The 20757-nt window shown below is 42.7% G+C and overlaps 2 long non-coding RNA genes across 2 annotated transcripts; both read left to right on the forward strand.

Moving 5' to 3' along the window:
* The first annotated feature begins 11620 nt into the window (after positions 1-11620).
* LOC123399211 lies at positions 11621-13158 on the forward strand. Its single transcript, XR_006610336.1, has 2 exons — positions 11621-11706; positions 12576-13158. It is a non-coding gene; the product is annotated as an uncharacterized LOC123399211 (long non-coding RNA).
* A 5062-nt stretch (positions 13159-18220) lies between these two features.
* Positions 18221-20757, forward strand: LOC123399212. Its single transcript, XR_006610337.1, has 4 exons — positions 18221-18341; positions 19815-20164; positions 20372-20417; positions 20587-20757. It is a non-coding gene; the product is annotated as an uncharacterized LOC123399212 (long non-coding RNA).

The following is a 20757-nucleotide window of genomic DNA, read 5'->3' on the forward strand; positions in this document are numbered from 1 at the left end:
GATGTCCATCTACGAGAGGGGATGAGTGATCTACGTACCCTTGTAGATCGTACAGCAGAAGCGATTAGAGATCGCGGTTGATGTAGTGGAACGTCCTCACGTCCCTCGATCCGCCCCGCGAACAATCCCGCGATCAGTCCCACGATCTAGTACCGAACGGACGGCACCTCCGCGTTCAGCACACGTACAGCTCGACGATGATCTCTGCCTTCTTGATCCAGCAAGAGAGACGGAGAGGTAGAAGAGTTCTCCGGCATCGTGACGGTGCTCCGGAGGTTGGTGATGATCTTGTCTCAGCAGGGCTCCGCCCGAGCTCCGCAGAAACACGATCTAGAGGAAAAACTATGGAGGTATGTGGTCGGGCAGCCGTGAGAAAGTCGTCTCAAATCTGCCCTAAAAGCCCCATATATATAGGAGGAGGGAGGGAGACCTTGCCTTGGGGTCCAAGGGAACCCCAAGGGGTCGGCCGAGCCAGGGGGGAGGACTCTCCCCCCCCAAACCGAGTCCTACTTGGTTTGGTGGGAGGGAGTCCTTCCCCCTTCCCACCTCTCCCTTTTTTTTTCTTTCCTTTGATATTTTCTCTTCCTTGGCGCATCGGATTTGGTGGGCTGTCCCACCAGCCCACTAAGGGCTGGTGTGACCCCCCCAAATACCTATGGGCTTCCCCGGAGTGGGTTGCCCCCCTCCGGTGAACCCCCGGAACCCATTCGTCATTCCCGGTACATTCCCGGTAACTCCGAAAACCTTCCGGTAATCAAATGAGGTCATCCTATATATCAATCTTCGTTTCCGGACCATTCCGGAAACCCTCGTGACGTCCGTGATCTCATCCGGGACTCCGAACAACATTCGGTAACCAACCATATAACTCAAATACGCATAAAACAACGTCGAACCTTAAGTGTGCAGACCCTGCGGGTTCGAGAACTATGTAGACATGACCCGAGAGACTCCTCGGTCAATATCCAATAGCGGGACCTGGATGCCCATATTGGATCCTACATATTCTACGAAGATCTTATTGTTTGAACCTCAGTGCCAAGGATTCGTATAATCCCGTATGTCATTCCCTTTGTCCTTCGGTATGTTACTTGCCCGAGATTCGATCGTCAGTATCCGCATACCTATTTCAACCTCGTTTACCGGCAAGTCTCTTTACTCGTTCCGTAATACAAGGTCCCGCAACTTACACTAAGTTACATTGCTTGCAAGGCTTGTGTGTGATGTTGTATTACCGAGTGGGCCCAGAGATACCTCTCCGTCACACGGAGTGACAAAGCCCAGTCTTGATCCATACTAACTCAACTAACACCTTCGGAGATACCTGTAGAGCATCTTTATAGTCACCCAGTTACGTTGCGACGTTTGATACACACAAAGCATTCCTCCGGTGTCAGTGAGTTATACGATCTCATGGTCATAGGAATAAATACTTGACACGCAGAAAACAGTAGCAACAAAATGACACGATCAACATGCTACGTCTATTAGTTTGGGTCTAGTCCATCACGTGATTCTCCTAATGACGTGATCCAGTTATCAAGCAACAACACCTTGTTCATAATCAGAAGACACTGACTATCATCGATCAACTGGCTAGCCAACTAGAGGCATGCTAGGGACGGTGTTTTGTCTATGTATCCACACATGTAAATGAGCCTTCATTCAATACAATTATAGCATGGATAATAAACTATTATCTTGATACAGGAATTATAATAATAACTATACATTTATTATTGCCTCTAGGGCATAATTCCAACAGTCTCCCACTTGCACTAGAGTCAATAATCTAGCCCTCACATCACCATGTGAATTACATTGTAATAAATCTAACACCCATACAGTTCTGGTGTCGATCATGTTTTGGCCGTGGAAGAGGTTTAGTCAGCGGGTCTGCTATATTCAGATCCGTGTGCACCTTGCATATATTTACGTCCTCCTCCTCGACGTAGTCGCGGATGAGGTTGAAGCGTCGTTTGATGTGTCTGGTCTTCTTGTGAAACCTTGGTTCCTTTGCTAAGGCAATGGCACCAGTGTTGTCACAGAACAAGGTTATTGGATCCAGTGCACTTGGCACCACTCCAAGATCCGTCATGAACTGCTTCATCCAGACACCCTTCTTAGCTGCCTCCGAGGCAGCCATGTACTCCGCTTCACATGTAGAATCTGCTACGACGCTTTGCTTGGAACTGCACCAGCTTACTGCACCCCCATTAAGAATAAATACGTATCCGGTTTGCGACTTAGAGTCGTCCGGATCTGTGTCAAAGCTTGCATCGACGTAACCTTTTACGGCGAGCTCTTCGTCACCTCCATACACGAGAAACATCTCCTTAGTCCTTTTCAGGTACTTCAGGATATTCTTGACCGCCGTCCAGTGATCCACTCCTGGATTACTCTGGAACCTACCTGCCATACTTATGGCCAGGCTAACATCCGGTCTAGTGCACAGCATCGCATACATGATAGAACCTATGGCTGAAGCATAGGGGACGGAGCGCATATGCTCTCTATCTTCATCAGTTGCTGGGCACTGAGTCTTACTCAATCTCGTACCTTGTAACACTGGTAAGAACCCTTTCTTGGACTGTTCCATTTTGAACCTCTTCAAAACTTTATCAAGGTACGTGCTTTGTGAAAGTCCTATCAGGCGTTTTGATCTATCCCTATAGATCTTAATGCCTAGAATGTAAGCAGCTTCTCCTAGGTCCTTCATAGAGAAACTTTTATTCAAGTAACCTTTTATGCTCTCCAAAAGTTCTACGTTATTTCCAATCAGTAATATGTCATCCACATATAATATTAGAAACGCCACAGAGCTCCCACTCACTTTCTTGTAAATACAAGATTCTCCAACCACTTGTATAAACCCAAATGCTTTGATCACCTCATCAAAGCGTTTGTTCCAACTCCGAGATGCTTGCACCAGTCCATAAATGGATCGCTGGAGCTTACACACTTTGTCAGCATTTTTAGGATCGACAAAACCTTCGGGTTGCATCATATACAACTCTTCCTTAAGGAAACCGTTAAGGAACGCCGTTTTGACATCCATCTGCCAAATTTCATAATCGAAAAATGCAGCTATTGCTAACATGATTCTGACGGACTTAAGCATCGCTACGGGAGAGAAAGTCTCATCGTAGTCAATTCCTGGAACTTGTGAAAAAACCCTTTGCCACAAGTCGAGCTTTATAAACGGTCACATTACCGTCAGCGTCCGTCTTCTTCTTAAAGATCCATTTGTTCTGAATAGCCTTGCGGCCCTCAGGCAGTATCTCCAAAGTCCACACTTTGTTCTCATACATGGATCCTATCTCGGATTTCATGGCTTCTAGCCATTTGTTGGAATCTGGGCCCACCATTGCTTCTTCATAATTTGCAGGTTCATTGTTGTCTAACAACATGATTGATAAGACGGGATTACCGTACCACTCTGGAGCAGCGCGTGATCTCGTCGACCTGCGTGGTTCAACAGAAACTTGAACCGGAGTTTCATGATCATCATCATTAACTTCCTCCTCAACCGGCGTCGCAATGACAGAGGTTTCCCCTTGCCCTGCGCCACCATCCAGAGGGATGAGAGGTTCGACAACCTCGTCAAGTTCTATCTTCCTCCCACTCAATTCTCTCGAGAGAAACTCCTTCTCGAGAAAAGTTCCGTTCTTAGCAACAAACACTTTGCCCTCGGATTTGAGATAGAAGGTGTACCCAACTGTCTCTTTTGGGTAACCTATGAAGACGCATTTTTCCGTTTTGGGTTCCAGCTTTTCAGGCTGAAGCTTTTTGACATAAGCATCACATCCCCAAACTTTAAGAAACGACAACTTTGGCCTTTTGCCACACCACAGTTCGTATGGTGTCGTCTCAACGGATTTCGATGGTGCCCTATTTAAAGTGAATGCAGCTGTTTCTAATGCATAACCCCAAAACGATAACGGCAAATCAGTAAGAGACATCATAGATCGCACCATTTCTAATAAAGTACGATTACGACGTTCGGACACACCATTACGCTGTGGTGTTCCAGGCGGTGTTAACTGCGAAACAATTCCACATTGTCTTAAGTGAGTACCAAACTCGAAACTCAGATACTCACCCCCACGATCAGACCGTAGGAACTTGATCTTCTTGTTACGATGATTTTCCACTTCACTCTGAAATTGCTTGAACTTTTCAAATGTTTCAGACTTGTGCTTCATCAAGTAGACATAACCATATCTACTTAGATCGTCAGTGAAGGTGAGAAAATAACGATATCCGCCGCGTGCCTCCACGCTCATTGGACCACACACATCGGTATGTATGATTTCCAACAAGGCACTTGCACGCTCCATTGTTCCAGAGAACGGAGTTTTAGTCATCTTGCCCATGAGGCATGGTTCGCACGTGTCAAGTGAATCAAAGTCAAGTGACTCCAAAAGTCCATCAGCATGGAGTTTCTTCATGCGCTTTACACCAATATGACCCAAGCGGCAGTGCCACAAAAATATGGTGCTATCATTGTTTACTCTAATTCTTTTGGTCTCAATGTTATGTATATGCGTCTCTCTATCAAGATTCAATATGAACAATCCTCTCACATTCGGTGCATGACCATAAAAGATGTTACTCATAGAAATAGAACAACCATTATTCTCAGACTTAAAAGAGTAACCGTCTCGCAATAAACAAGATCCAGATATAATGTTCATGCTCAACGCAGGCACTAAATAACAATGATTTAAGTTCATCACTAATCCCGATGGTAGTTGAAGTGACACGGTGCCGACGGCGATTGCATCAACCTTGGAACCGTTTCCTACGCGCATCGTCACTTCGTCTTTCGCCAGCCTCCGTCTATTCCGCAGTTCCTGCTTCGAGTTGCAAATGTGAGCAACAGAACCGGTATCGAATACCCAGGCACTACTACGAGAGCTGGTTAAGTACACATCAATAACATGTATATCAAATATACCTGATTTTTCTTTGCCCGCCTTCTTATCTGCCAGATACTTGGGGCAATTGCGCTTCCAGTGACCCATACCCTTGCAATAGAAGCACTCTGTTTCAGGATTAGGTCCAGCCTTGGGTTTCTTCGGCGGATTGGCAACAGGCTTGCCGCTCTTCTTCGAATTGCCCTTCTTGCCTTTGCCGTTTCTCTTGAAACTAGTGGTCTTGCTCACCATCAACACTTGATGTTCTTTACGGAGTTCAGACTCTGCGACTTTCAGCATCGCAAACAACTCGCCGGGAGACTTGTTCATCCCTTGCATGTTGTAGTTCAACACAAAGCCTTTATAGCTTGGCGGCAGTGATTGGAGGATTCTGTGAGTGATAGCTTCTTGCGGGAGTTCAATCCCTAGTTCAGCTAGACGGTTTGAGTACCCAGACATCTTGAGCACATGTTCACTGACAGACGAGCTTTCCTCCATCTTGCAAGCATAGAATTTATCGGAGGTCTCATACCTCTCGATCCGGGCGTTCTTCTGAAAGATAAACTTCAACTCCTGGAACATCTCAAATGCTCCATGACGCTCAAAGCGACGTTGAAGTCCCGGCTCTAAGCCATACAAGACTGCACATTGAACTATTGAGTAGTCCTCCTTACGTGCTAGCCAAGCGTTCTTAACATCCTGATCAGCCGTAGCGGATGGTTCATCTCCTAGCGCAGCATTAAGGACATAATCCTTCTTTCCAGCTTGTAAGATTAGCTTAAGATTACGAGCCCAGTCTACAAAGTTGCTTCCATCATCTTTCAACTTAGCTTTCTCTAGGAACGTATTAAAATTGAGGATGACACTTGCGTGAGCCATGATCTACAACACAAATATATTCAAAGTGGACTTAGACTATGTTCAAGATAATTAGAGTTCAACTTAATCAAATTATATGCTAAACTCCCACTCAAAAAGTACATCTCTCTAGTCATTTGAGTGGTTCATGATCCACTTACACTATCCCAAGTCCGATCATCACGTGAGTCGAGAGTAGTTTCAGTGGTAAGCATCCCTATGCTAATCATATCAACTATATGATTCATGATCGACCTTTCGGTCTCATGTGTTCCGAGGCCATGTCTGCACATGCTAGGCTCGTCAAGCTTAACCCGAGTGTTCCGCGTGCGCAACTGTTTTGCACCCGTTGTATGTGAACGTTGAGTCTATCACACCCGATCATCACGTGGTGTCTCGAAACGACGAACTGTAGCAACGGTGCACAGTCGGGGAGAACACAATTTCGTCTTGAAATTTTAGTGAGAGATCACCTCATAATGCTACCGTCGTTCTAAGCAAAATAAGGTGCATAAAAGGATTAACATCACATGCAATTCATAAGTGACATGATATGGCCATTATCACGTGCTTCTTGATCTCCATCACCAAAGCACCGGCACTATCTTCTTGTCACCGGCGCCACACCATGATCTCCATCATCATGATCTCCATCAATGTGTCGCCATCGGGGTTGTCGTGCTACTTATGCTATCACTACTTAAAGCTACATCCTAGCAAAATAGTAAACGCATCTGCAAGCACATATGTTAGTATAAAGACAACCCTATGGCTCCTGCCGGTTGCCGTACCATCGACGTGCAAGTCGATATTTCTATTACAACATGATCATCTCATACATCCAATATATCACATCACATCATTGGCCATATCACATCACAATCATACCCTGCAAAAACAAGTTAGACGTCCTCTAATATTGTTGTTGCATGTTTTACGTGGTGACCAAGGGTATCTAGTAGGATCGCATCTTACTTACGCAAACACCACAACGGAGATATATGAGTTGCTATTTAACCTCATCCAAGGACCTCCTCGGTCAAATCCGATTCAACTAAAGTTGGAGAAACCGTCACTTGCCAGTCATCTTTGAGCAAAGGGGGTTACTCGTAACGATGAAACCAGTCTCTCGTAAGCGTACGAGTAATGTCGGTCCAAGCCGCTTCAATCCAACAATACCGCGGAATCAAGAAAAGACTAAGGAGGGCAGCAAAACGCACATCACCGCCCACAAAACCTTTTGTGTTCTACTCGAGAAGACATCTACGCATGAACCTAGCTCATGATGCCACTGTTGGGGAACGTCGCATGGGAAACAAAAATTTTCCTACGCGCACGAAGACCTATCATGGTGATGTCCATCTACGAGAGGGGATGAGTGATCTACGTACCCTTGTAGATCGTACAGAAGAAGCGATTAGAGATCGCGGTTGATGTAGTGGAACGTCCTCACGTCCCTCGATCCGCCCCGCGAACAATCCCGCGATCAGTCCCACGATCTAGTACCGAACGGACGGCACCTCCGCGTTCAGCACACGTACAGCTCGACGATGATCTCTGCCTTCTTGATCCAGCAAGAGAGACGGAGAGGTAGAAGAGTTCTCCGGCATCGTGACGGTGCTCCGGAGGTTGGTGATGATCTTGTCTCAGCAGGGCTCCGCCCGAGCTCCGCAGAAACACGATCTAGAGGAAAAACTATGGAGGTATGTGGTCGGGCAGCCGTGAGAAAGTCGTCTCAAATCTGCCCTAAAAGCCCCATATATATAGGAGGAGGGAGGGAGACCTTGCCTTGGGGTCCAAGGGAACCCCAAGGGGTCGGCCGAGCCAGGGGGGAGGACTCTCCCCCCCCAAACCGAGTCCTACTTGGTTTGGTGGGAGGGAGTCCTTCCCCCTTCCCACCTCTCCCTTTTTTTTTCTTTCCTTTGATATTTTCTCTTCCTTGGCGCATCGGATTTGGTGGGCTGTCCCACCAGCCCACTAAGGGCTGGTGTGACCCCCCCAAATACCTATGGGCTTCCCCGGAGTGGGTTGCCCCCCTCCGGTGAACCCCCGGAACCCATTTGTCATTCCCGGTACATTCCCGGTAACTCCGAAAACCTTCCGGTAATCAAATGAGGTCATCCTATATATCAATCTTCGTTTCCGGACCATTCCGGAAACCCTCGTGACGTCCGTGATCTCATCCGGGACTCCGAACAACATTCGGTAACCAACCATATAACTCAAATACGCATAAAACAACGTCGAACCTTAAGTGTGCAGACCCTGCGGGTTCGAGAACTATGTAGACATGACCCGAGAGACTCCTCGGTCAATATCCAATAGCGGGACCTGGATGCCCATATTGGATCCTACATATTCTACGAAGATCTTATCGTTTGAACCTCAGTGCCAAGGATTCGTATGATCCCGTATGTCATTCCCTTTGTCCTTCGGTATGTTACTTGCCCGAGATTCGATCGTCAGTATCCGCATACCTATTTCAACCTCGTTTACCGGCAAGTCTCTTTACTCGTTCCGTAATACAAGGTCCCGCAACTTACACTAAGTTACATTGCTTGCAAGGCTTGTGTGTGATGTTGTATTACCGAGTGGGCCCCGAGATACCTCTCCGTCACACGGAGTGACAAATCCCAGTCTTGATCCATACTAACTCAACTAACACCTTCGGAGATACCTGTAGAGCATCTTTATAGTCACCCAGTTACGTTGCGACGTTTGATACACACAAAGCATTCCTCCGGTGTCAGTGAGTTATACGATCTCATGGTCATAGGAATAAATACTTGACACGCAGAAAACAGTAGCAACAAAATGACACGATCAACATGCTACGTCTATTAGTTTGGGTCTAGTCCATCACGTGATTCTCCTAATGACGTGATCCAGTTATCAAGCAACAACACCTTGTTCATAATCAGAAGACACTGACTATCATCGATCAACTGGCTAGCCAACTAGAGGCATGCTAGGGACGGTGTTTTGTCTATGTATCCACACATGTAAATGAGCCTTCATTCAATACAATTATAGCATGGATAATAAACTATTATCTTGATACAGGAATTATAATAATAACTATACATTTATTATTGCCTCTAGGGCATAATTCCAACAGTCTCCACAACAAGTAACCTATCTCGGTTGTTTAATAGAAATAGAAGTAAATCGTGAGGCTTGGAGTACGAATTCCCCACGACCCACATTTTTTGAATATTGAAAAGAACGAGAAAACATGTTGAAGGTGTATGCCACGTACGCCTGGCTGTGTACATGCGACACGTATACAGGACTTTCGCACATTTTTTGAATATTGAAAAGAAAGAGAAAACATGTTGAGGGTGTATGCCACGTACGCCTGGCCGTGTACATGCGACACGTATACAGGACTTTCGCATCACGGGCGATGTACTTAACAAGGGTCAATCATACCCATTACTATGAAGGGGTATGGGAAGATCTTCTCTATTGATGTGTTTAGAGGGCTTGCATCAAACCCGAAGAGTATCACTAACAAATTCTTGGGTTTACCTACCCTATAGTGGGCTAGTTATAAGGAGAAGTTTTTGTGGTATGTAGGTAAAGAAGTTCTACTCAGAGCATCTCCATTAGATTATATATTTTACATCATCAAACTGTGATTGGATGAAAATATACATCACCAAAATTTAGTCTTTTCCATCATCAAAACGTCCAACTCCAACAAGATGGTGTGAAATACATCATCAATAGGTAGTGCTCCAATAGGTGATGTAAAATACATCACCTGCTCCATATTCACCGACGGTACGGGAGGTGGTGTGGGAAGAGGCCCGACAATAGCAATAAATGTGCATGAAGCGGCTGTTGTCGGCAATGAAGCAGCAACAACATCCGCCACAAATCACCTTCGTCTTCTTAGCCGGGACAAAACCGCGACGGGGTCGCGCGATGGCCACTTCGAGTCGACCCTTGTGGTTGGTCGGGTCTGCCTTCTTCCTCGTCGGTAGTTCCATTATAGTGGTGGCGCTTGGGCAAGAGGCTGTAAATCCTTCGTGTTGATTTGGAGGAGACACGACGTCGGCGAAGGGACTAGCAACAGAGGTGAAGGCGGCCATAGTGAGGAGGGCCAGAGCGGCATTGGCGGCGAACAGTGAGAGGAGCTACAACATAACAAAGCTTTGGTAACACAATCATGTAACACATAGTAAAACATGTTACAACCGAAAATTCAGTAACACGTGATTTGTGTTGCAAAGGCCATCTGTAACACATAAAGTATAGGCCCGAAAATGTGTTACAACAATATCGTTCATGTAACACATAATTATGTGTTGGAAGTAATGTGTTGCACATATATTGCTATAGTAACAAATCAATATATGTTAGTGGGAGTGTGTTACATACTGTAGTGAAAGTAACACATAATCATGTGTTGATCCAGAGTGTTACAAGTCTATTACAGGGTAAGTAAATAAAAAGACTAAAATTAATTGCGTGATTATATGACCATTAGCTTAACCTATAGGGCCTACATGTCAACATGCAATTCTTTAATGAAAATGATAAATTAATATTTTTTGGCAAATACAAGACGAAACAATATATCGTTTGGTTTTGATCAATATCAAACTATTTCAAGACGGTTTCACTAAATACCATATTAACCAAATCAGGCACTAATTTTAGGATGACTCAACGACCATACATGCACACTCTAAATTGATCATATAGAATTAAGCAATTGACGTCAATAATTGTACTCATGAAGATGAAAATATTCTAACTAAAAGCATAAATCAAGCACTAACCAGTAGTCCGTACACGTGGTGTACTACCATCAAAAGAGGGGGGGAACATGTTGTTCATGTGTGCTAATAATATTTTGTCCATCACTCACTCGAGTACACCACAAGTATTGTTTGTAGCGGTAAATTAAGTCACTGGAACAAAGCAACATTACAACAAGAAAGGTTGAAAGCAATCGAACAACCAGTGACAACCATACAACGCCTAGCTGACAGGATGACAAGACGACCAACGCCCAGCTGTAAGTGTAAGGCACATTTGTCACACATGCAACACCGGTCACCTACAAATTCCAAGGCCCAAAAGTCACGCATGTACATGCTGGTTACCAAGAACAAAGAAAAAGAATATTGAATCAAACATCAGGTTTTGACACCATTCCCACGTAAATCAGAACGTCGGATGCGATTGCACGGCACGCGTTCGGTCGCTCACGAGCGCTAGAGGGTGCGCGTGCATGTTTTATTTTTGAGGTATAAAAAATTTCCAAGAGTCTTTGTGTAGTACTCCCTCTGTGAACTAATATAAAAGCATTTAGTATTGCGAGTAATAAAATAGTGTTTTAAATGCTCTTATATTAGTTTATGAAGGAAGTATTATTTGTCAAGAAAAACGACCAAATGGATTTTTGTTATGATTCCCGCTAATATTTACGTTTCCCTCCAATACTAATAGTAGATCCTTCTGATTAATCAGTGGTAAATCAATCTCCGTGATTATCTCATATGCACGAACAGGAAAAAAAAGAACTCATCTACCCACCACCGTGATTATCTCATCTGCACGAACCAGAAAAAAAAGAACTCATCTACCCACCACCGCGCAGCCACCTACCACCACGCCGCCGCCGCCGACCTCGTCGCCCAACACTGCGCCGCTCCCCACCACCAAGACGGCGCCGGCGTACTCTGACCACCGCGCGCTCCTCCCCGTCGCACCTGGCTTCTCGTTCCAGTCCCCTACATCGCCCTGGTGTGGCATCAAGATCGCGCCGGCCGCTCCATCCTGTTGTGCCCCGTCGTTCCGGCCACCCGCCCTTTGCTCTCCGTCGTGTCTTCTCGCCAAGTGGCGCCCCCATCCAACCTATATCTGATGTCTCCATCAGAGGATGTCTACGGCGGCGGCATCCTCATCTTCTTAGGTACCCGCCAGTTCGAGCATCATCCTCTGCCCCAGCGGCCACGATCCCTAAATTGGATTCCGAATGATCATGTTTGTATACGTATCGTGTTTTTATATCAATAATTTTTTTAATAGACGGATGTCTGCTTGCATATAGTTAGTTCAATATATTTTTTGCCTAAATGTTAGGGAAGGTGATTGATTACGGATCAATAGGTTCTACCTCCTGGCTTACTGTGCTTGCTGTTTTGAAATGTGACGCCTAATTTGTTTTGCAAGGTATGGTGATGCTCAGGCCAACTGTAGTTTTGATCGATTTAGTGGACCCTAATCTAATGTGCTTGGCAATGTAAACATTGCTCACTTGTTGTGCACACGTCTTATGCTTCTTTCTAAAATTGCCAGTTATCAACTTGGTCACTTCTTAATGTTCTCCTTTATAGAATTAGTCGCCGTGTCGTGTGTCTGTGTAGCCGATGATGGAACAAATTGTATGTATGCATATAAGGCGTAAAACATTTTTTGTCTATATTCAGAACAAAGATTCACTCTAATAGGTCAAACACATATTTTCTCTCACGATTTGGTCATTTACAAAGACAAGTGAGATCATGGCACTGGTCTATAGCTAGGCGGTCACACCAAAGTGTGGCGTCATTGTGACAGGCCTTCCTATGATATTGATCAGGCTATAAGTGGGCTTGAGCTGTCTGGGTAGCTTTAACTGGAGCATTAGTGTATTAGCATAGTTCCTATTTCGGACAGAAACTGACATGGCATCTTCTTTAACACAACTACATCCATATATGTGTTTCTTAGTTATACCCACTTCCGCAGCCACTCTCATTTTGACGGATACTAATTAGATGATTGGTACTGTTGTTGCAGATACATGGAGCAATGTCGAACCTAGCAGCATGCATTGGAATGTCCTCTAAGCTATGCTAAATAAAATTTAACCACGGTGAAAAATGTGACAAGTAAAAGCTTGAATTGTTATTTTTTTCATAGACAATTTCTTCATATATGCATACTTTTTTTACACCTACATCTTCAATTTGTTTTCACATAGTTATTTCTCTTTCACATCTTCTGCTATAATTGTCAGGCTATATAATCAAATGCTTTGTTCCCGCCTCATGGAACCATTTCACGAACCTTACAACTATCTTAGCATGCAGATGTCATTACCCGTCAGTGATACGAAATTTTGAGACCAGTGACATTTGTTTCAGTACACAATTCCATAATAAGCATGACAGTTGGGACTGGTTATGACACATCGTCAGATTGTGTGGGCCTGTAGTTCTTATATAAGAATGGTAGCCCCCTAGAGCTTAGTGCCTTAGTGAGCAGATTGTACTTTGCACAAACTAATTTTCGTGTGGTTTTCCCTTTATGACTGGGCAAAATGAATTTGCCTATACTCTATAGTAGCTGCATGCTATCATGCTACATTGCTCCATCTGATGTTCCCTTGTATGAAGTGTCTATACTCTGATCCATAGATCCATAACCATTGGATATTGATGCTGCTAGTTTTTATTATTTTTATCAGAGAGATATATTTAGTTAGTATAGCTATACTCTATCTAATGGAATGCCAGTTCAGTAGGCAATAGACATACGTTCACAGATCCTGGTAGTGTATTTATGCTCCATTTTGTTATGTGTCTCCACGACCTTTGTGGTATGCGTTAAGCTTTTGTTAATTTGGTCAAACCTTTAGCTGCTATACTGGCAATGCAATGCTGAACTCTACTTGCGATACTCCTTTGTCGTCGATTTCACTTATATGCACATACTTCTTTATACTTGAACTAATTTTAGACTGCATGTTATTACCTTAGTACTTGTTGTAGGATAAAGAATAAGGAGGAACGCATCAAGGTTGTCGTAAGACCATACTATATGAGTCATGGCACCAGCAGCATGGGTATGTCTTTTAGCTGCAGTTCTCTTACTATTTTTAATGGTAGAGGTTACGCCTTTTCATCTCTTGATTTACTTATACAATATTTTTCGTTTGCAATGGTAAAGGTGGTTGTTTCTTTCCTTTGTTCCTTTCAAAACATAAAGATGAAGTAATGGCAGAACCCCTGCAGTTGCATCTTATCCTCATGCTCATGATGAATTCAAGAAGCAATTCGTCCACTGAAGACTAGAAGAAGAAAGTGTAGTTTATGATGTTGGTGGATGTAAAATGTAATATTTTCCAAATGAGTGTTTCTTAAACATTTGAAATGTTAGGAATACTACCGAATGATGTGAAGATACTTATACCAATTTTAGTGCAATTCAATTACGCTATGATCGTTTCAATCCTACACTTTTGTATATTTGTAATAAATATATTGAAATTTCCACGTTTATGTGTTGTGCTTCAGTTTCTCCATCATTTTAAAGTTGACAAGAATCAGAATAAAACAATTAATTATTTGAGCAAGTGTCACAAATTAATTATTCAATAATATATGTAGGCAATTTTGGGTTTAATAAAAAATAAATATATTAATTATGTTGTGATGCAAATATAGTAGTGTTACTAATGGAGTTACTAGAATTACAAACTGTGTTACTGGGCGATGACAACTATAAATTATAGTGTTACAATATTTAGATATTATGTTACTAGTTTTGTTTCGAAGCTAAAAAAAGGTGTTACGAATTGTGTTACTTTAGTTACAAAAGTATGTTATCACCAATGTTTTAGGTCTACGTAGGTATGTTACTATAGGTGTTACTATGGCTATAATTAAATGTTACCATACTATTGAGTAATACATAATATGCATGTTACTACAACCTAATGGTAACACAATATTTAAAATGTGGTAACAACTATTATGTGTGACAGCGAACACCACTTAGTAATACGGTCTAATGGAACACATTCCAAAATGTGTTACCACATGGTGTAGTAACACGTTTTTGGGCGTATAGTAACATAACACCGTGTTACAAAAGCTCTGTCGTGTTGTCGAGGCACTACTAGAAAAAAGGCTATTTGTGGCGCACCACTTTTTGCTATTAATGGCGCACTATAGGTGCGCCACTATTACCACGCTACTAGTAACAAATACTAATGGGGCACCTCTAGTGCGCCATTAGTATTGCAGGTAACAGTGGCACACCTTGTAGTGCGCCATTACTAGTAACAAATAACAATGGCGCACCTCGCCACTGGTAACTTTTTTTTTTTGAACTTTGAAGGCGGAAAAATAGTAGTGGCGCACCGTCTAACCCCCACCGTGCGCCATTGCTATTTTTGAATTTTGAATTTGGATTTGGATCTAGATCTTGCTCTTTTTTTGGCTTGTTTTTTTGCTCTTTTTTGTTGCTTGAATTTTTTTCAAATTTCATTCTCGACATGAATCTGGTACGTTCTTTGTGCCGGGGGAGCTCCACATGTGGCCGGAAGTAGAGGAGGAGGGAGGAGAGACCGTGAGGAGGAGAGGAGGGAGGAGAGACCATGAGGATCAGGAGAGGAGGGAGGAGGAAATCGCCAGAGAGGAGGAGGAGGACCGTGAGCAGGAGAGGAAGGAGGAGCACCGTGAGGAGGATAGGAGGGAGGAGGAGGTCGCCGGAGGAGGAGCACCGTGAGGAGGAGGAGGTCGTCGGAGAGGAGATGGAGTGGAGGAGAGGAGGAGAGGAGGAGATGGAGTGGAGGAGACGAGGAGAAGAATGATGGCGTAAGTGACTGGCCGGTCCTTTTAGCCCAACTTAGCAGTGGCGCACCTTGCATTGGTGCGCCATTGCTATTTTTTTGAATTATGAAGGCGGGAAAATAGTAGTGGCGCACTATTTACTAATGCACCATTGCTAATTTTTTTATTTTGTCTTTTTTTTTTGAATTGTGCAGGCGGGAATATAGTAGTGGCGCATTATTCATAAGGTGCGCCATTGCTAATTTAATTATTTGTTGCATTTTTTCGATTTTTTTGCCTCAAGATCTTAAAAGCATCATAACTTTTTTCTGTTAGGTTTCTGGGGATTCGAAAAATCTTCAACGGGGTCCCCCCGTTTGAATTCGGGTGTAACTTTTCGAGTAGATGACTTTTTATATAAAAAACTTTTTCATCGGAGGTCGTATGCAAAAGTTACAGCCATTTTACCGAAAAACGATGGCCTTTTGCAAAAAAAAAAAACATGTTTGTTAATTTTCTTAACAACTAGAACACATAACACATGGGCATCTATTTTTTTGAATCTTTTTGAATTTTTTATTATTTTCTTTTATTTTTTAAAAAACCTAAAAGGTGATCCACCCGGGGGTTGTTTGTGTGTGTGTGACCTTAGTAATGGCGCACCACGCACAGGTGCGCCACTACTATGTAGCATAGCAGTGGCGCACCTAGGTGTGGTGCGCCATTGCTATGTCTGGTGTGGGTGGGGGGATGGAACAAAAAATAGCAATGGCGCACCACGCCTAGGTGCGCCATTACTATGTAGCATAGCATAGCAGTGGCGCACCTAGATGAGGTGCGCCATTGCTATGTCTGATGGGGGGGGATGGATCAAAAAATAGCAATGGCGCACTGCTCATGTGGTGCGTCATTAGTAAAAACATAGCAATGACGCACCTGATTCTGGTGCGTCACTGCTATATAGCAGTGGCGCACCATCATCATGGTGCGCCACTAATAGTGATATTGGGGATAAGCCTTTTTTTAATAATGAAGCGTCTATGAGGACCGACGTCGGCAGCGCTGGTCGGGCGCGACGCAGCAATGTTCCACGGGACAGTTGGATTGCACGTGCGGCTGCTCGGGTTTACGTGAGATTTACTCGGGCGATCGAAGATGATGCAAATTTGCATCACCAAGTGATGTATTGTACATCTAGAGAAAACTAGGGATAATTCTTTTGCATGCATATCATCCGTTGGAGCGTCCTTTTTAGGCCTTCGCGATTGTGAAAAATGTTATTTATACATCTACATCATCTATTGAATACGTTTCTAAAGATGGTAGCACTGACTATCCCATGAAGAAGGAGTTGGCGCGCATATATATAGTACTGTATATGCTTGCTAGTTGAATCAAAGAAGAAGCGAAGGTCAACTTGGATTTGCAACACAGCACAACTGGTCATGCTGTATGGAACGCGACATCAGTCAGCGTGGAATGGGTCGCGGCATCTTCAGCTCGCGACCTTTCTCCTCGACCTCGAGGGTGGACCAAGTCTGGCTTCCACTTAAAGTATACTGTACATGTTATTATTACATGACGAAGGATGCTAAATTTACACAGGTGATCGTGAAGAATGCATACCGACGGTTCAGACCTTGAGATCGGTTTGTCAGGCAAAACCGAATTGCTGATCTAGAAATGATGCATGTAATTTTACTTCTCCTTTATTGTACTGTATTATTTTACTTCTCCTTTAGCGTGTGGAGCGATCACTGCTGAATTGTAAGAATCGTTTACAATAATCTGCTTCAGGCCTTGTTTGGTTAAACCACTCCCCAAGTGGACCGGAGTGGATTTGAGGTGAATTTAAACTAGATGGGATTAAATCCCTGTCAATACTAGTTAATCCCGTTTATTTGTTATGGAACCGAACAAAGGTCTCATCGGGACACCGACTACCAATATTTTAGGCTAGCACTTCCAGCAAGACTCTCTGTACATATTTGTGGGTCTTCTCGATATAATCCTCCCACTGTTCAGGGCTGGGCTGGTAAGAAATATGACCCTGTGAGAAACTAAACAATAAGGGCCTATCTTATTAAACTGAACTAAAAAGTAATTATAATGTATATGATATAATGTCTCATATAACAATAGGATGTATAAAAAATAGAAGATAACAGCGGCAGCGGCCTGAGTTGCTCCCTGATTGATCCGACGATGGGCCTTCAGCTTGCTTCAATGGTTGTAGTTGTTGTTAGATGGTCTATGGATATGGATATAATTTTTATTATTTTTTATGTTCGTTGTACTTCCATGATAAAGGTGAATAGATCGAATGATTTTCCTAAAAAAAAATAAGACACCAAGGCAACAATCCCGTTTCCTGTAGGGAGTATCTATGTCGACGCAACTGCTATTGCAGTTTTGCGATCGCGGTTCTAGTCCATGATCCCTTTTTTAGGCAGGATCGACGATCCTGTAACCAGATCAGGAACGATCGAGCGAGCACCAGCGCTGAGCGCCCAGTGCGGCAAAGCCTATTTTTTTTCCTTCAAAAGTACTACCTATGTAAATCTAAAAGAAAAATAGACCTATGTAATTTTTTTGGGACCCTAAAAAATTATGGCCCTTATACGGGCTGCACATTCTACACACCTATAGGCCCGGCCCTGCCACTCTTGCTAAACCACCAGCGTATGACTTACTCCTCAAAAAAGAAAAAACCAGCGTATGACTTTTTTTTGCGTCTCGAAATATTTTCTACATTTTGTATGCTTATCCTGAACTCCCTTTGTTGGGTCGTTTGCTGGAAGCTAATCTTGACCTCTTCTGTTAGACTTTTTTTAATGAAGGCAAAAGATTTGCAAATGTTGTCGCCGATATGCTGAACAGGGGAACTTATCGCGAAGCGATTGGTGTTATCCTTCCATTTGAACTGCAGGAGGCGTTCCCGCTCGCGGACATACTGATTTACATCGTTGACAAGGTTGTGTGCAATAGGAAGAAGCAAGAGATCGAGGTGGGGTGTGATTTGGCAGGATTGGTATGTTTTGTAGTTTTCTCATGCAATCAGTTTATCGGTACTGAAAAGAGAGTTAACTGATGTATGTAGTCAGAAGGATTTAATGACAGACCTGGCGAATTCTTTCCACTATTGCGTAGATTCGATAACCATTATAGATGTCAGATATAATATTCAACACCTTCATATGTTGTGATATATTTCAATAACTATTATATCAGATGTTACCTATAATCTTCCGCACCTTCTATATGTCGTGATATACTCAGTAACCTTTGTATAATACTCCTTCCGTAAACTAATATAAGAGCATTTAGAACACTACTTTAGTAATCTAAACGCTCTTATATTAGTTTACAAAGGGAATATGTTAAATATAGTCTTCAGCACCTTTTGTATATCACGATGCAACGATATATTCGATAACCATTATGTATCATGTGCTATATTTAATCGTCACGATATATTCTAGAACCATTATATATCCTGTGCTATATTTAGTAGTGTTGGATGAACGGCTAGGCAGAGCTTCAGGATCTGAACATGCTTGCTGGAGCACTCCTTTAAACTTGCCTTTTACAGTTCTTTTCTCCCTACTAATCCCTGGGTGCTAGCTTTATTTTATTTCTATACCAGTTATCTATCATATATACACAGAACATCAAGTTATAGGTTCTAAAAATATTTGTATTAAATTCTTTCGTGGTTTGACCCTGCTCCAAAGGATCTATCAGTTTTTTCCTGTCAAAAAAAAGTTGGCTTTTGCCGAACACAGTGCATCTTGTTCTGTTCTGTGCAGCATGGAGCGCAACCACAGAATATGACTATAGGCCTGCACCAAATATATGAAATCTACACATGTAGGATATTGCGTTTGTGATGTTTTAATGTTAGATATCATAATGTGCACTACCTTTTGACTATAGGCTATTGTTGTAGCTAGACAGAATGCAGATGCAAAACATGTTAAGTTGGAGCTGAGCATCCTAACTTAACATAGTACCACATCTTTCTCGTTTTGAACAGAATTACATGTTAAATAAGAAATGATAATTCATGTACATCAGGTAGAGTCCAGCAAAAATACATTTCTATTGTTAGATTAGATCTCACTTGCAGATTTGGCCATGTTCCAATTAGTTCCAGTCGCTTCACTGGACACAAACCATATCCTCTAGATTTATTTTAACTTTAATTCCCTCTTCTCTAGGCCTCTAACTATCAGGGAATCCACATTCATTCTCATGGGATGTGCATTAGTATGAAGGGCACACACATACTCCCTTCATCCGGGAATAATTGTCCTAGAAATGAATGTATCTAGACTTATTTTAGTTATAGGTACATCCATTTTATTCATTTCCAGAACAAGTATATCCGGACGGAGGGAGTATATGCTAAGTTTAGGTAGTTTGTACAACTGCAAAATATTTGTAGCCCTTGTGATAAGACATCATATTTCACATGCAGGATTTAGCAGGTAAGTCTGACTTCTCACCTGAATGCACCTGAAAATAAACCTTGACTTCTGACTGTTGCAAGAAAGCTACATTTTAAGTGCGGTACATATCAAGCATAAAATGAAAGAGATGACTTAAGAGGAGAAAAATCGCAGTAGGATTCCTAGAACGGGAAGACCTCAGATCTTGGATCTGGCTGCTCTTGGACAGGGAAGACCTTGAATCTTAGGTTTCTTTTCTCCTGGTCATGGAAGATGTCAAAGCTTGGGACTGGTTGCTCGGGTTTGAGAGATGCAGATCAACCTTTATGGCCAGGCTGTGAACCGACTTCTCAAACGTCTTGAGACCGAGCCAGATCAGGTTTGAGAGTGGTAGCTAGACCATCCCATCAATCTATCTTCTGTTGTTGCAGTAAACACCAAGTCTGTTTAAGGAATTATAGGAAGACATGTTAGTTTTGTCCCTTGTCACTCATACATCTTGTGCATTTTCATCATTATATTGTAGTTTTACCTGAAGTCAAAGCTTAGTTTACAGGACACTAAGAACCATTGTATGTTCTTGCAGATTGTTGGCTGAGCTTACACCCCTTCAGAAAATTCGAAAGAATGAGGTCTTCCACTCAACATATACACCAAACTTTTCTTTTTCTTTTTTGCTTTTCAGTTTCTCATGTTCTACCATAAAGCACCAAGTGTCCATATATGTATTGAATTTTAACTTCACTCTTTTTATTTGTTATGAAATTTTGCTCATGCCCTTCACCGAACCTTCCTTTTTAGGAAATTTTGCAAGTGGAGATTAGAAGGATTATTCTAAACTGGTGGATGAAGCTATGTGTTCTCTTAGTTTAGTGGACTTTTATATGTTTGCATAGTTTTTGTTCTTCAAAATGAAGCTTGGAATATTTTAGAATTTTTTAGCGAACTTAAGTTTCATGTATGACTGATTGT

The sequence above is a fragment of the Hordeum vulgare genome, chromosome 5H, assembly GCF_904849725.1.
Source record: "Hordeum vulgare subsp. vulgare chromosome 5H, MorexV3_pseudomolecules_assembly, whole genome shotgun sequence".
Classification (NCBI taxonomy): Eukaryota; Viridiplantae; Streptophyta; class Magnoliopsida; order Poales; family Poaceae; genus Hordeum; species Hordeum vulgare.